Source organism: Scyliorhinus torazame, chromosome 10 (genome assembly GCF_047496885.1).
Source record: "Scyliorhinus torazame isolate Kashiwa2021f chromosome 10, sScyTor2.1, whole genome shotgun sequence".
Taxonomy (NCBI): Eukaryota; Metazoa; Chordata; class Chondrichthyes; order Carcharhiniformes; family Scyliorhinidae; genus Scyliorhinus; species Scyliorhinus torazame.
In genome coordinates, this window is record NC_092716.1 from 200,773,597 (window position 1) to 200,789,598 (window position 16,002).

Consider the following 16,002-nt stretch of genomic DNA (forward strand, 5'->3'; position numbering starts at 1 on the left):
TCTAAAATAATGTGTACGTCCTGATTCAAATCACTGGCCCCTGTTCTTTCTATACACTTAATCCACTAAACTTTGTTTAATTGTGGCAGCTGAGATTAGTTTTTGCTTTTTAAAAAAAAATTAATAAGTAAATTTGATGGTAGGAACCAATGGCTTTTCTCCAGGAACCTCTTGCCTGCGGTTTAATGAAATTAATCGTTACCGTTAACACAGGTTGGTGCAGTACAGTACGATTAAAACACTTGCTGTCTGGAAAATAATGTGCAAAAACCACCCAATTAAAGCAATTATTATAAAACATGCTTCGTTTATTTGTACAGGCATAATGGCAGAGGTTGTGTCAGCTCATAGATGCTATACAAAACCCCGAAAATTACCTTGTCGAAAAGCATATTAAACCATCTGTGCAATCCGTTTGAACAGGTCTTATTACAATCACAGTTTACGTCTCTCTCGGATTCTGTATCATTGGTGGACATTGTAAAGTCGCTTGGTTTAGAGTACTTGCTCTCTCAAGGCCGTGGCGAAGATATTCGGTTTCAGAAGAGCTAATAAGTTGGTAAATTAATGTTTTAAACCTCCCCCCCACAAAAAAAAACCACACACACGCACACACTCACACAGGCACATTCTCCTCTTCGTGCAGAAACGGACCTCGTCTCCTTGTATTAACGAACCAAACTACCAAGTACCTTTCACAATCCACAGAATACTTAAAGTCCTCTTGTCTAGTCCAGTCGATAGAGTGTGGAGATGCACGATTTCTGACAACTTATCCCAGCGTCCGTGCCTTGCGGATACTTTCTGCCTCTCTGTGTACTGAACACAAAATGCATTTTGAGCTATCACACCGACGCAAACTGAGATAAATATCTCTCATTCCCCTTCTGCACTCTGGGAGAGTCTTTGCTGTATCTCCTTACTGGTTAATATTCTAGTGTCACTCATACTCGCCGACAGAAACATTAAGAGCAGAAACTAGATAACGCACCTCTGAGCGGAAAACCATCCACCGTTTAATCAATCTTTTAATCTTAGCACACGTGGAGGATAGGTGGGTTTTGGTAACTCCTCAAGGATGCTGCTGGATCAGGAGTTGGCTCAAAAGGTCAATTAGAGAATCGGTTTAAAAACATTTTTAAGGTAACCTAAAGTGGGTTTAAATGTATACTGCCCTGCGTTGGGCAAAGGGTTTCTAGTGAGGGCAATTGTGTTATAGGCCTATTTCGACATGACAGCTGGATAAACAGTAACTCTGATAAACATCTCTAATTAGGGAGGAGGGTCTGTATTGCAAGGCGCTTGATTTATTACTGAGGTATGGTCCACTACCGGTGAGAGCTGTGTACAGTAACACCTTCACCTAATCCCCCAGCTCAAACCGTAACCAGAACAATCCCACTGAATGATTCCTGATGCTTAGACGGGGAGGGGGAAAATGGAATTCACACCACAAACAGACTGGAACCACTTCAGGTGAGTTGGGCTGTGTTTTTACTCAAATCGGGAAAAAAAAGCATATTTTCAATAAGATTCTTAAAAAGGGTTACTAAATTCTAACCTTGATTCCTAAACAGGTAGCTCTGGGTTGCAGTCTAGAGTGCAATACATCCCGATTAGTGAAAATGGAGCTATCCTCGCTGAGCATTTCTGCAGAAATGTTACCTTCGTACAAGTTTCTTGTGAATTTCATTTTTTGTTTTGCATTCATGGCGTGGCACAACCCTATCCACGAGTAAATTTAGTGATTAAGCTTCCCCTAAAATCGCCCCGATTTATGCAGCCCCCTGACATGCACAAGGGTGTGACAAGGGATTGGGTGTAATATGAAACTTTACCTCGATGAATAGCATTAATTAGACCCCGTTCAAACGGCGAGCAGGAATCAAACACGTTCCTGCTTTAAAACTGCTGCAAGACTGCGTGGAGCGCATTCTTGAGGCTTGACACGTATTTTTTTTGTACAGAGGTCAGCCTGAATGCAAGGAAACTTCCAAAGACAAGAGATACCCGCCCCACACACCTCCCTCTCACCCTCAGAAACACTTCACAGAGGAATGTGACGGGGTTGAGGACGAATGCAAAATTACCAACAGATATTCCCCCTACCCCCAGATAGACAGCTGACAACTGGGAGGTTTGGTCTTTTCCCGCACCACCTGTTACCCAGATATTGAGAGCAACTTTACTGAAATCCCACAGACCGCCCCCCCCCCCCCCCCCACCCAAGCCACCACACAACAAAAATCAACAGTCGCGACTTCCTGTAGCAGTCCAATTGAAATTAAATGCGCCTTATTTCTATATAGTTCCAATTGGCACGCTGCCCGTCGGGAGAGTTGGAAGAATTGGAAGAAGCGACCTCAAAAAGGTAGATTCTCTGAAAAGGGAAGTTATGTCAGAAACATAGAGAAGCCACCGAAAATGTAAAAGAAAACAAAAACAAACAAAAAATAATGGTGGGGCGGGGGGGGGGGGGGTGGGTCGAAGGAAAGGAAAATACAGATACGAGGAGAAATATACATAGCCTGGCTATCAAAGCTGACAGAACGTCAGCGGGTAAGTGGTGCACACACCAAGTAAACAGACAGAGAAGGTGCTGCTAAAGATGCCATAACAGCGGTAAAGACCAAGCAGGGACTACAGTACCTCAATCAAGCCGCAACGCCTTTATTGTGCTCTCCCAGTCCGGTGGCTCAAAGAACGGTGGGAGGTTTTTGCTCGCCTTATTTTTCACATTGGGGCTCTCCGCTCAGAGTTTAAATGTCACCGGGACGATGGGACGGCTTTTCCTTCAAACACAAACTTTCCCCCTTAATAGCAATGTCAGCTCGCCGCTGATTGGACCAGCAGCCTGCGTGACGCAACGCCACCCTGTGCAAACACAAGGGCTGCACTTAACGCCGGGCCTAGCGCCGCTCTCCTCTCCAGTGAACATTTCCTTATGTTTAGAAATGTCCCTCCCCCAAAACCCCCAGCCTCCCCGCGTTAAAGAAACGCCGTGTTGTGAAAGATAGAAAAGCCGGAAGCACTCAGTGAATGTTGAATCTGCTTTGATGCCAACCTTACAATGCCCCTTTAAGAATAAGAGCGACCCTCGCCTGTTTGCCTTATATGGCCATTTATCCTAAAGCAACATCGCAAGTAATGAGTCCATAAAGTTTTCATAGTTCTGACTCAGATTGGTGTTGATGGTAGCATAATGGATTTAGTCGTCATTATATAAATATATGAATATGCAAATATGTTCCAAAGTCTATATCTGATATATCATAGAGATGAGAACAGCTAATTCTGCAAAATGATACAGTGCTGATATTGCTGCATGCATTGAATGTTGCCTGTATTCTGTAAGAGTTCTACATTTTACTGCAATTCTCCAACATAATTCTTTTCTCAGTATCTGGCCCCACTTGATATTTCTGAGGATGGTCTGTGATACACATGTAGAACAGGGCAAAGAAAGTGATGTTCATCTGGTGTGAAGTAATAGACACCAGACCTCATATAACAATTATTCACGCAATTAAGTCCCACTGCCTTGACATTAAGTGGGAAAACATTCGCCAGGACTAATAATTGCTTGATATAATTTATCATTCACCTCAAGTAAGGGGCCCCGTCTCTCCGTGATTTAGTCCGAAGTCACCAATAAAGTAAACATTGATCCATTGGTTCTCGGTTCTGTTTATTGAATGGGTTCAGTCAGGTAGAAAAATCAACTTTCTGCTTCTGGCTGGATACCTTAATTAAAACGGTAACTAACCTCAGCACAGCGAAAACAGATCGAAAGTGCAACCCCTCCAACCGTCCTACCTGACCCTTCATCTTTCAAAAGAACACCACTGCAACACACAGTCTGTGAAAATGCCTTAAATACTTGTCAAGAAAAATAAAATCAAGGTCTACATTTCCCCGTCTAATGTAACGCGCGGGAATAAAGTCATGGTCCCCCCCCCCCTTTATTCCTGTGTAAGCCTGGAAAGCGGGCTATGGGAACGGCTGCACTTTTCTCATCCTATGTCTTCACTGCAGTTAAACGTGTGCATTTGGACCTTATTAATTGTTAAAGGAGGTCTCTCAGGTCTCTTAGGTCTCTCAGTTCGAACGTATACCAGTATAGTCAGACATTTGTGTATATACTCGGGTCCCATGTGCCCAGAGTGTGTCTGCACACAATTGCACATATACACAGATCTATCGGTAGTTATATACTCAAAGGTTTTTGTACGCGTGCAGTTTGACCATTATTCCTGTTTGGACATTTAGCACACTACCTTGCTCCTTTGAACAGTGCCAGCTACAGTGTTGCTGGATTTCCGATGGACCATTATTTACACACATTATGAAGAGTAAATAATTTAGTAGGATCTTCCCTCACACAACCCATTCTGAGCCACACGTTTACAGTTTTTATAATGAAACAATCCAGGGAAATGATCCTCACGCGTGTTGCACTGTCCCAGCGAGCCGGGGGTTCACTGTGGAAGTTGAAGGACTAAAACACAAATCTGATCCATTTCGGCAACTTATTGTGAAAGCATATTCGGTTCTTGATTTTTTAAAATACATATATATGTCAAATAACCAATTGCAGTGTTCTGCTATAGTGAGGCGAGAATGTTCATTGTTCTAAATTCAACTATAAGAAGTCCGCGCATGCCCACGTTTTTTAATTAAAGGTAGGATATACTCTTGTCATTTTTTCAGTCGGTATAACTGAGGCAATGGTTGTTTGAAATAAATGTGTGTGTTGATAATATTAGGTAGGAAACAGGAGCAATGGTGTTTGCACCCACTGTGGGGTTTTGTGGAACAATATGTTGGCAGGTATGGGCAGGAAGTGAGCGGATGTTTTAAAAAAATAGAACTGTCAGGAAAAGGTGTTTCGCTAATGATTCAAGCCGTTGCTATTATGGGTTGGGCGCTCTGAAACCGTGCAACCGGCCAGGGTTCTCCAAGGAAGTGCTGGAAAGGTCGCCGCGGCCCCTCATCTGTCTCTCAGCAAAGGCGAGCGCAGCTAAAACAGAGCCAGGTGTTACTTTGCTCTCTTCCAGCCGCGCAACTCTCCAAAAGGAGATCATCCGTGAACCAATCTGTGCCGCCAGACCCGTCGCCAGAGCGCAAAGATTGTTTAAACGGCCTGCATCATGAGCATTTGATGAGTTTATTTTTTGTTGTAACAGTGGATAGGTGTCAGAGGGAGCGGATGCTAACTGATTGCTAATGCAGTGTTCCAAACATGGGGCGGTTTCATCTGTTTTTTTTTTGTATGTACGTGTGTGATTGCAATTGGAAAGAAAGCAATAGATACAGCCGGGGTCAGTTTTTAGTTAAGATGACATTAGTGAGAGACTGCAGTTACGTGCCTGACCTGATCTTTAGCTGCCTCAGATGCTATGAGGACCTTTATCCAAACCGAAATGGCAGAAATATGGTGACTGTGGAATTTACAGCGTCAATCCTGTCGTTACTTTATATATTAAAAGTTCTTTATATCAAATAACCGCCCAGCTATTGCTGGCTGCTGTGATTGTTTTAGTAAGTTCCTTACAGTATACTGAGTCACAAAGTAAACAAAACGCTTTTACCCGATAAAATAAACAATTATATTCTGACATATTTGGTCCATAAACGATGCAATTCTTGGAAATCGCTTTACGGTGGGAATAAAATTTGTCAAGTCAGAACCCCATTGTACACTTCACAGTCCCGGTGGGTGCAATGAACAGTGTGCTGTGTCGGGTGGAAATTTACATGGCAGCATCAAAACTGCATGACAAATGTGGAGTATTTCGACACAATTAAATGTCATTGATTCTATAGCATTCCCAATCATCTCTTGAAAGATGTTCGTTATGTATGTAACCGCTGGTTTTGTGGAGGTTCACATAATTATGTAGAAGATAGCACCTTGGCTGGCAAAACATGCCCAACACTGCAGTAAACAGGCATCGAGTTTAAGATGTCTTATCCATGTTTTAAGTGCCTTTATCTGGTGCTACTGTACTGACAAGCAAACCGATTCTTTATTCTATTTTCAGTCTGCACGGTGTCTCTATGTTGCTCTTTTAAAGTGCATTTTAAAAAGCCTATGCCTTCTAAGTCCCTTTCAAATGTCGCAAATTTCCACTTGCTGTTAAAACAATGAACATGGCAAAATATCTCCAGTAAGTCGTCAATGTTCTGATTCATTGGGTGACTTCGAGAAAATGAAAAATGACTTTTGCAAGATGCCCCTTTCTGAATGTGACCATCTACCTGACTCCTGCGTTCAGGTCAGGGGAGGAAAAAGAAAGAACTGCTGTCTCTTTTAATGATGGCATTCTGAACATGAGGTGCAGGACTCCCCTTATAAATTTAAATAATTAACCTGCCTATTCACGCAGTTTAAGTAACACCATGGACCTGGCCCACGCACACTAACATTTATTGCAAAAACAAAAAGGCTAAACCGTGTTGAGTGGGTTGGACACAGATACAGAAGGTGTTTTTTTGTTGTTGTTGTTCCTTTATTCAGTTTTCCGGGATTGGATGGGGAAAAAACGTTGAATTGTGCCAAAAGGTGTGACTTGGGGAGCAACGAAATTTGGAAGCAAGTGGTGGCCGGATGAGGTAAAGTAGACTAAATCCATTTTAAGATACAGTGTTATTGCACCTTGACAAACTGCAGCATCGATGCCAACACGTAACTAAATAAAAGAACCGTTAATCTGCGAATAATATTTCACTGTATCAGCACAGTGATCTGTGTTGTGTTTCTATCCCCCCCCTCCCTTCCCAACGCCCCCCCCCCCCCCCCCTCTTCACACACACACCACGCAACTGGCATCCCGGTCCCTAAGTTTGACTCCACTCTTCCTCACTGCCTTGAGCATTCTTGAACCCCCTTTGGTGCTACATAGATAGTGCATTAATCAGTGATGCTAACTCGATGTGGACCCTGGGCAACAGTAATAGGTGTACGAGCAAGATCACGATTTCTCCGTGGATCTGGAAAGCCCAAAGATCCCGCTTCACCTACCAGTGACAGAGATCGAGGCGGACCTCTGTTCAAGTTGATTTTTATTTGACTCGTTTTGTTTTGCGCATTTATTGATTTTGCAAAGCGAACCTGCAAAAAAGTCAGTGTTTGTTTCAGTGCACCTGCTTTCTTTTGCCTGTCCGTGGAGCATTTTAAACAGAGGGGTGATGCCAGGCTTGATCAGTGACAGCAAAGCCACAGAAAGCAACAGTGAGAATCAGCGCACTCACTGTGTCGCGTCGCTCCTCCAGTGAAAAATAACGAAAGCAAAAATGGGGAGAATCGAATGAATCAATCCTGAAATGACTCTGCCCCCCCCCCCCTCCCCCCATTTACTCCGATTTGTGATATCGGCTTAATTGAGACATGCTTCACCGTAAAGGGCTCGATCTGCATTCACCGTTAATCGCCTTGTGACCGCCGCTCTCCACTCTCACTTAAACCCCCTCCCCCGTCATTTTGCAAAGATTCTGAATATTGGAATTTATTCCCGTGGCTTCACAAAAGAAAACACTTGTTTATTGCCACTTCAGCATATGGGCAGAAATCGGGGAATACTTGGCTTGATAGCAACTTGTGATTTTGAAGACATGTGTGTGAGTTAACGTGCTGTGGAAGAGGAGCAGAGATTTAATATGTGTGAAAACGCGGTGTCCGGTTACAAAACACTGCTCCCAATTGCCATCCAAAGTTCCTACCTCTTTGCATTATCTGTTGAAATGTTTGAAGTTGGGACATGGAAGCAGACCAGCGCTGGAGTGAGATTTAAATGTTTGGCGTTTATCGTGTCCTGTACATTTAATAAACAACAAGCGCCAGGTACCGACACTTGCGCTAACTGTTCGTGTGCGTAAATCAAGTGCACATTGTTCGGACATGTATTTGCAAAAGGCAAGGTTGGTTTGCGTCACTTAGACAATCTCAGTCAAATCTAAGTTCAGATCTGAAGTGTCGGCCCTCCGATATCGCAATGCTGCCGGTCTGGCTAACAGTCTGATGCCGTTCTCCATGAGCTGTTGCAGCGTTAGTTGATTCCCTTTAGTAACCAGACACTGACACGCAATTGCCAAATGACTGACATCTGTCAATCCAATCGACAAGGGCGCTCTAAACAAACATCAAATGGCGAAATAGAATCACATCGATGTCCAGGATGTCCTGTTCAGTTGTGTTGAGACATCCATTCAGGTTCCCACACACATATTTAAATATGGGAAATCACATGATTCATTCCCGCATACTATCTGCATGGCTATATTTTTCCTTCAGATGTTTTTTTTTTGGGGGGGGGGAGTTGTTTCTGAAGATTAACATCTCCAAACTTCGTTTCACGTGGCAGTCTGGTTATTTGTCTGCACATTTTTAAAAAAACTCAACCAGCCCACAGTCTCTGATCTGTTCCCTCTGCCCTCCCCATGAAGTTTTTTGGGCTGAAGCATTAGCTGAATTCCCCGGGGCTGATTGAATGCAATTTGCTGTATGTCGACAGGCACGTCCTGTATGTTATAGATTCACTGTTTCTCGACGTGACAAGGGCTGAGTTCGATCTACAATTGTAGTGGAAGCGCAGTGAGCCGAGACACAGCCTCCATCATTAAAGCCTCCCTCTCCTCGAGGAAATAACAAGATGATTCATTTACACATAAACACTCATAAATATTCCATTAACAAGTAACGGGCACCTGTTTAATGAATGGCACCGCTCCCTGTACGTTCACATCACCAATTGTTGCTCCCGAACTCACATCTAATCATTTTTAACTTTTACCAGAAATCGGGAATAACAACTGAGCTGTAACAAGGGGATTTGCACCTACTCCTTGACCCTTGTAATTGGATTAAATATAGACGGAGACCCAAAAAATATATATACCAAGATTGACACCTGCCAAGTGGACTTGCTTGTGATTGATTATAATTCTTGGTGCTGGAAACAATAATGAAATAAATTGTATGGATAAAGCGGCACATTTGTCATTTCTGTGTCAGGAGAGAAAGCGAGGGAAAAGGAGTTAGCATGTTTGGCAAGCTGTTAGTTGACAAGGCACCAACTCAATGCAAATATTACAAGCAGGTCGTTCAGAACGTGACGCAGAATCAACCATCCATCCTGATTATACATTTAAGGCAAATAACTTTGCATATTTTACGGCGTTAATTGATAAGATAGCTATTACAACTTACCCAGTATCAGCCTGCTCGGATGAACTGCAGGACTCATGTGAGTGGGAAAGCAATTGTGAAGTCATATATCTCCAGATAAAGGTTCTTTAGAGCTGTATCTATCCTTGCAATGGTTTATTCACCTGTCCGATATTTCCCAGTCCAGAACCGGGTGACTGAGGATCACCCTTGTATATAATACGATAATCAATAACATTATACAGGTGGGTATATTCAGTTCTACTGTTTTACTGTTGCACACATCTGGACTGTTCCCCCCACACTGTCATACATCTGAAACATCCGTTATATATTCCAGGACCAATATTTTGGCTCACACCCAGTGCAGGAGGCTTTCCTAATCTCCATCACCCTGTTAGTATCGTCAATATCAAAATAAGACAGAGAGTTGATATGGTTCACTTTCCTCGTGTACAAGGGGCTGTAGGCGAGGTAGGGAGTAGTACAAGAATGGAATGTGTCTAATGGAAATGTGACGCTCAATTGACACCATATTTATTATCGTAACTAGAACCAAGTAGTACATTTTTTTTAACGCACAGCTAATGAGGGCATTGTTTGTGCCTGGCCTCCAGATCACCTGGAAAAATGACCAGCTGGGAGGCCAGGTTGATTAAATCCAACTTCACCACTCGATGTGGGGGGATTTGAACTGCCAACTTCTGAGGTTAGTTCCAGCAACATAGTCATCATATCAACTGCTGTGAATGCGCCATTGCCAAAGCATCAACCTGGAGAACAAACAAATCAATGTACTATTGACCTCAGGTCAGCTGAAGAATGTTTTGGACTTCATTTGATGCCCTCCTCATGCTGATATGTCCAACAGGAGAGGGTTCATGCTCAACAATGAAGAGCAAAATGTAACAGTACTCTGTCCTTAAGAATATTCTGTTACTTGCTCTCAATTTTAAAAAAATAAATGTTTTTTATTGGGTTTTTGAACAAAGTATATTTACCATTATGTACACAGGATAAGAGACATAAATATATATACACACACACATATATTGAAGAGAAGGGCACACCCAAACATACCAAAGAAAAGAAAATAGTAAATAATTTTTAAAAATACAATAAAAAATCAAATAGAATAACTGGTAGGGTTGTGCACCAGCTCAACAGCAGCAACTCTGTACACCTGGCAAAATTATTTACAACACATAAGTGGGCAACTGTTGGTGGGGGGGGGGGGGGGGGGGGTTGAGACTGGGGAGGTAAATATACATTTGGGTGCTGGAGAAATAATTTCAGTGGGCAATACTCGAATGAGTCTGGTGTTGGTGTTGTCGCTTGCTTCTCCTAGACGGATCTCGCTGCTGCCTTGCGCTCACCTCCGCTTCTACCGTTCCTCCCGTCTTTCGTCTTTATTCTCCTCGTTCCCTGCTCCTGGAGATGCCATGTTCCTTATTGTATCCCATGCCTTCCTTCCGGCTCTCATTACCCTGCCTCCCTCCCACCTCCCTGGTTCTCCTCTCTTGTTCCCTGTCTCTTCCCTCTCCCCCCTCTCCCCCCCTCCCCCCCTCCTGTGATTCGCCTTTCTTTCCTCTTAGGTATAGCTCCCCCCCCCCCCCCACCACCACTCGGGTCTATCTCTCCCTCTCATGCTTTGGCGCCTTTCCCCTGATTCTTGGCTACCTGGCTATTCTTCCGCTTGTTCTTTGGCCACAAACAGGTCCTGGAACAATCGGGTGAATGGCTCCCACGTTCTGTGGAAGCCGTTGTCTGACCCCCGGATGGCGAATTTGATTTTCTCCACTTGGAGAGATTCCGCGAGGTCGGACAGCCAGTCTGCAGCTTTGGGTGGTGCTGCTGACTGCCAGCCGAACAGGATTCTACGGCGGGCAATCAGGGAGGCAAAGGCAAAGGTGTCCGCCCACCTCCCCAGGAATAGTTCTGGCTGGTCCGAAACCCCGAAGACTGCCACTTTCGGGCATGGCTCCACCCTCATCCCCACAACTTTGGACATTGCCTCGAAGAAGGCTGTCCAGTACTCCACAAGTCTGGGGCAGGACCAGAACATGTGGGCGTGGTTGGCTGGGCCTCCTTGGCACCATTCACATCTACCCTCCACCTCCGGGAAGAACCTACTCATATGGGTTCTTGTTAAGTGGGCTCTATGTACCACTTTTAGCTGCGTCAGGCTGAGCCTTGCGCACGTGGAGGTGGAGTTGACCCTATGCAGTGCTTCGCTCCAAAGTCCCCACCCTATCTCAATCCCCAGGTCATCCTCCCATTTCTTTCTTGTTGCGTCCATTACGGTGTCGGCCCTTTCTCTCAGTCGGTCATACATGCCACTACGGCTTCTGGCTCCTTGATCCATCCCCTTATTTGCTCGGCCGTCGCCGCCCAGTGGTAGAATTGTAGGTTTGGGAGGGCTAGCTCTCCTGGATTTTGTTTTTTATAGGATCTTCTTTAGGATCCTAGCATCCCCCCCCCCATGCGAACGCCATGATTAGTTTGTCCAGCGCTTTGAAAAAGGCCTTGGGGATGTAGATCGGGATGGATCTGAATGGGAAGAGGTACCTGGGCAGCACGTTCATTTTGATCGTCTGGACTCTCCCCACAAGGGAGAGTGGGAGTGTGTTCCATCTTTGCAGGTCCTTTTTTACTTCCTCCGTCAGACTGATGAGGTTCCATTTGTGGATACTTTCTCTCGGTTTTTGAAAGTTTACGTAAACAAGGTGCAACTTGAAATGCTGGTTGGAATGGAAGAAAAGTTTTAACATCCTTTTGGACTGGGTTTTTACATGGAGCTACATTAGATTCAGCATTCCTATACGCAGCTGGGTACAAATATATTCTGCTTCCTTATGGTTCCTGTACATTGACAGCCAGGGCTGGAAATATAGCCAAAAACCAACTGAAGCTGTGAACACCAAATCAAGGAGATTAAATAAACTCAGTTTTTCTGAAGAACATATGAGACTGATTGTAAAAGCAAAAAGTGCTGGAAAAACTCAGCAAGTCTGGTAGCATCTGCGGAGAGAGAAACAGCTAATGTTTCGAGTCCAGCATGACCCTGCTTTTTCACTTTCTTCTGAAGGAGAGTCATATTTGACTCAAAATATTAACACAGTTTCCATCTCCACAATGCTAACAGGCCTGCTAAGTTTTTCCAGCACTTTTTCTTTTTATTCCAGATTTCCAGCATCAGGAGTACTCTGCTTTTATTCTAGACTGACTGTTTAGAAATCGTGTTGTGGTCAAAGCAAATATGCAGGGAAGTGTTGGTGAATGCAATAGTCATAGAGTCATAAATGTCTACAGAAAAGGCCATTCAGTCCATTGCGTCAGCGCCAGGCAAGAACATCCACCTAACTATTTTAATCACATTTTCCAGCTTTGTATGCCTTGGCATATTTCTTAAATGTTATGTGGGTCTCTGTCTCCTCCACCCTTTCAGGCAGCGAGTTCCAGAATCTTTGCCTCGCCTAATAAAGGCAAGTATACCAAATACCTTCTTAACCACTTTATCCACCTGCTCTGTTACCTTAGGGAGTGGTATACATGCACACCAAGATTCCTCTCTTTGATCCTCAGTGCGTCCCAACGTCCTGCCTTTTGTCATGTGTTCCTTTGCCTTCTTTGTCCTGCCAAATGCGTCACCTTACACTCCATATTACACAGTGCACCACACACTTCATATTACACAACATACACCACACACTTCATATTACACAACACACACTTCATATTACACAACACACACCACACACTTCATATTACACAACACACACCACACACTTCATATTACATAACACCCACAACACACTTTATATTACACAACACACACCACACACTTCATATTACACAACACACACTTCATATTACACAACACCCACAACACACTTCATATTACACAACACACACCGCACACTTCATATTACACAACACACACTTCATATTACACAACACACACTTCATATTACACAACACACACCACACACTTCATATTACACAACACACACCACACACTTCATATTACACAACACCCACAACACACTTTATATTACACAACACACACCACACACTTCATATTACACAACACACACTTCATATTACACAACACCCACAACACACTTCATATTACACAACGCACACCGCACACTTCATATTACACAACACACACTTCATATTACACAACACACACCACACACTTTATATTACACAACACCCACAACACACTTCATATTACACAACACACACCGCACACTTCATATTACACAACACACACTTCATATTACACAACACACGCCACACACTTCATATAAAAAAAACAAATAGAAGCAGTGGGAAATGGTATAGAAAGTGCAAAAAAAAATTTGCAAAGGTCATCCCAGATTTGGGCGTGTAGAACGGGTGGCTTTGTGGCACAGTGGTTACAGTACCAGGGACACGGATGCGATTGTTTGGTTGAGGTCCAAAGTCCAAAGATGTGCAGGTTAGGTGGATTGGCCATGCTAAATTGTTCCTTAGTATCCAAAGATGTGCAGGTTAGGTGGGGTTGCGGGGATAGGATGCGGAATTGGACCTAGGTAGAGTGTTTTTTCGGAGGGTCGGTGCAGACTTTACGGACCTCCTTCTGCACAGTAGGGATTCAATGGAATCCTTCTATGGATAACTAGACTAAAGCCTGAACAGGCCGGAACTCTTTTCTAGAAAGAAGACTGAGCAGCCGTCTGATAGAGGCCCTTAAAATTATGAAGAAGCACCAGAGGGTAGAGGTAGAGGAGATGTTTCCACTTTTGTGTGTGACCAAAACTAGAGGGCATAGTGACTGCATAGTCACTAATTAACCCAATATGGAATTCAGGAAAACGGATTTTTACTCAAAGATTGGTGAGAATATGAAAATTGCTATCTCATGCTGAATAGCATAGATGCATTGAAGGGGAAGGTGGATATATACTTGAGGGAAAACGGATGAAGTATATGCCAATACAGTCAATTCTGAATGAGAGGCGGATGGTGTGGAGCACAAACACCAAATAGACCTGTTGGCCAGAACGATCCATTTCTGTGTTGCAAATTCTATGCATCTTATTCCAGGGAAGCTTGAAGGATTAACTGCATCACTTAACTGAATTAGGGATGTTGGAACGGAAAATATATACTTAGATCAGGAAATCCCTGTATTAGAATTTCATACAATTCAGGCTCAATATCGATTCTATTATGAAATTAAAGTTTATATATTTTAAAAAATATTTATTTATTCTCCTTTTTCGCATTTTCTCCCAAATTTACACCCACCAACAATAAACAACAATCAGTGATAAACAATAATCAGTAACAAATATGTCAATCCCCATATCGATAACAACAATCCCATCCTCCCACCAAACCCAAAACATTCGCCCACATGTTCACATAAACAACTGACAAAAAGGAATCAGGAATCACCCATGGCCACCATTAACACCCACCGCCCCCCTCCCCCAACCCTCCCACCCACCCCCCGCAACTAATTTTCAATGTTATCCAGCTCTCGAAAGAGCATAATGAATAATGCCCATGAATTGTAGAACCCCTCCACCCTTCCCCTCAGTTCAAACTTAACCTTCTCAAGAGTCAAGAATTCCAACAGATCCCCCCGCCACGCCAGGGCACAGGATGGAGAGGCCGCCCTCCAACCCATCAGGATCCGCCCTCGGGCGATCAATGAGGCAAAGGCTACAACATCTGCCTACGCACCCGTTTCCAACCCTGGCCGAATATGGCCTCCCAGGGGCCCGGGTCCAGTTTCATGTGCACTACTTTAGAAATTATCCTAAAAACCTCCTTCCAGTAATCCTCCAGCTTTGGACAGGACCAAAACATATGAACATGATTAGCGCCCCCCCCCCCCCCCCCCCCCCCCCTGGCAACGTTCACACACATCTTCTACTCCTTCAAAGAATTGGCTCATCCTCGCCCTCGTGAGGTGTGCTCTGTATACCACCTTCTGCTGTATTAGCCCCAACCTCGCGCACGAGGTGGAGGCATTCACTCTCCGGAGCACCTCAAACCAGAATCCCTCCTCCATACCCTCTCCCAACTCTTCCTCCCACTTTGCTTTGATCTCTTCCAGCGATGCCTTCTCCTCCTCCAAAATAGCTCCGTAGACCGCTGACACTACCCCCTTCTCCAGTCCCCCTGTCAACAGCACTCCTCCAGCAATGTGGAGGCCGGCTCTTCCGGGAAGTTCTGTATCTCCTTTCTGGCAAAATCTCGAACCTGCATGTATCTAAACATTTCACCCTGCTCCAGCCCATACTTCGCTTCCAGCTCCCTCAATCCTGCAAACCGACCCCGAAGAAACAAATCCTTCAGTGTCTTAATCCCCTTCACCTCCCATTTCCGAAAATTTCCATCCCACCTCCCTGGCTCAATTCTGTGGTTCCCCCGAATCGGCATTTCCCTTGACCCTGCCCCCAACCCGAAGTGTTGGTGAACCTGCCTCCAAATTCTCAATGAAGCTATTATTACCGGACTCCTGAGTACTTCCACAGGGCTATCGGGCGCGGCGCTGTTGCCAGTGCTTTCAATCCCGACCCACTGCACAAACTCTCCTCCATTCCGACCCACTGGGAATCAAACCCCTCTGACCCAGCTCTGCACCTTCTCCACATTCGCCGCCCAGTAGTAATACATTAGTTTCGGAAGACCCAAACCCCCTGCCTGCCTTCCCCTCTGTAGTAGCACCTTTCTAACTCTGGCCACCTTCCCTCCCCACATGAACAACGTAATCCTTCCCTCAATCTCTCTGAAAAAAGCCTTTGGCAGGAAAATCGGCAGGCATTGAAAAATAA

At 44.3% G+C, this 16,002-nt stretch overlaps 1 protein-coding gene and 1 long non-coding RNA gene across 4 annotated transcripts in view; one reads left to right on the forward strand and one right to left on the reverse strand.

Moving 5' to 3' along the window:
• The window catches only part of LOC140384498 (paired box protein Pax-6), a 33,559-nt gene extending 30,741 nt beyond the window's left edge, over positions 1-2,818 (reverse strand). For 2 of the 3 annotated variants that reach the window (XM_072466254.1, XM_072466251.1), the window contains exon 1: positions 2,650-2,802. The gene's annotated coding sequence lies outside the window, so the exon portion shown is untranslated. Of the gene's footprint in view, positions 1-692; positions 820-2,649 lie in introns of all 3 variants that reach the window. The other variant, XM_072466253.1, reaches the window with a different exon arrangement.
• LOC140384500 (uncharacterized) overlaps positions 1,341-16,002 on the forward strand; it is an 89,525-nt gene continuing 74,863 nt past the window's right edge. Inside the window, exons 1-2 of the long non-coding RNA XR_011933069.1 lie at positions 1,341-1,476; positions 6,521-6,615. This is a non-coding gene — a long non-coding RNA (uncharacterized lncRNA). The remainder of the gene's footprint in view (positions 1,477-6,520; positions 6,616-16,002) is intronic.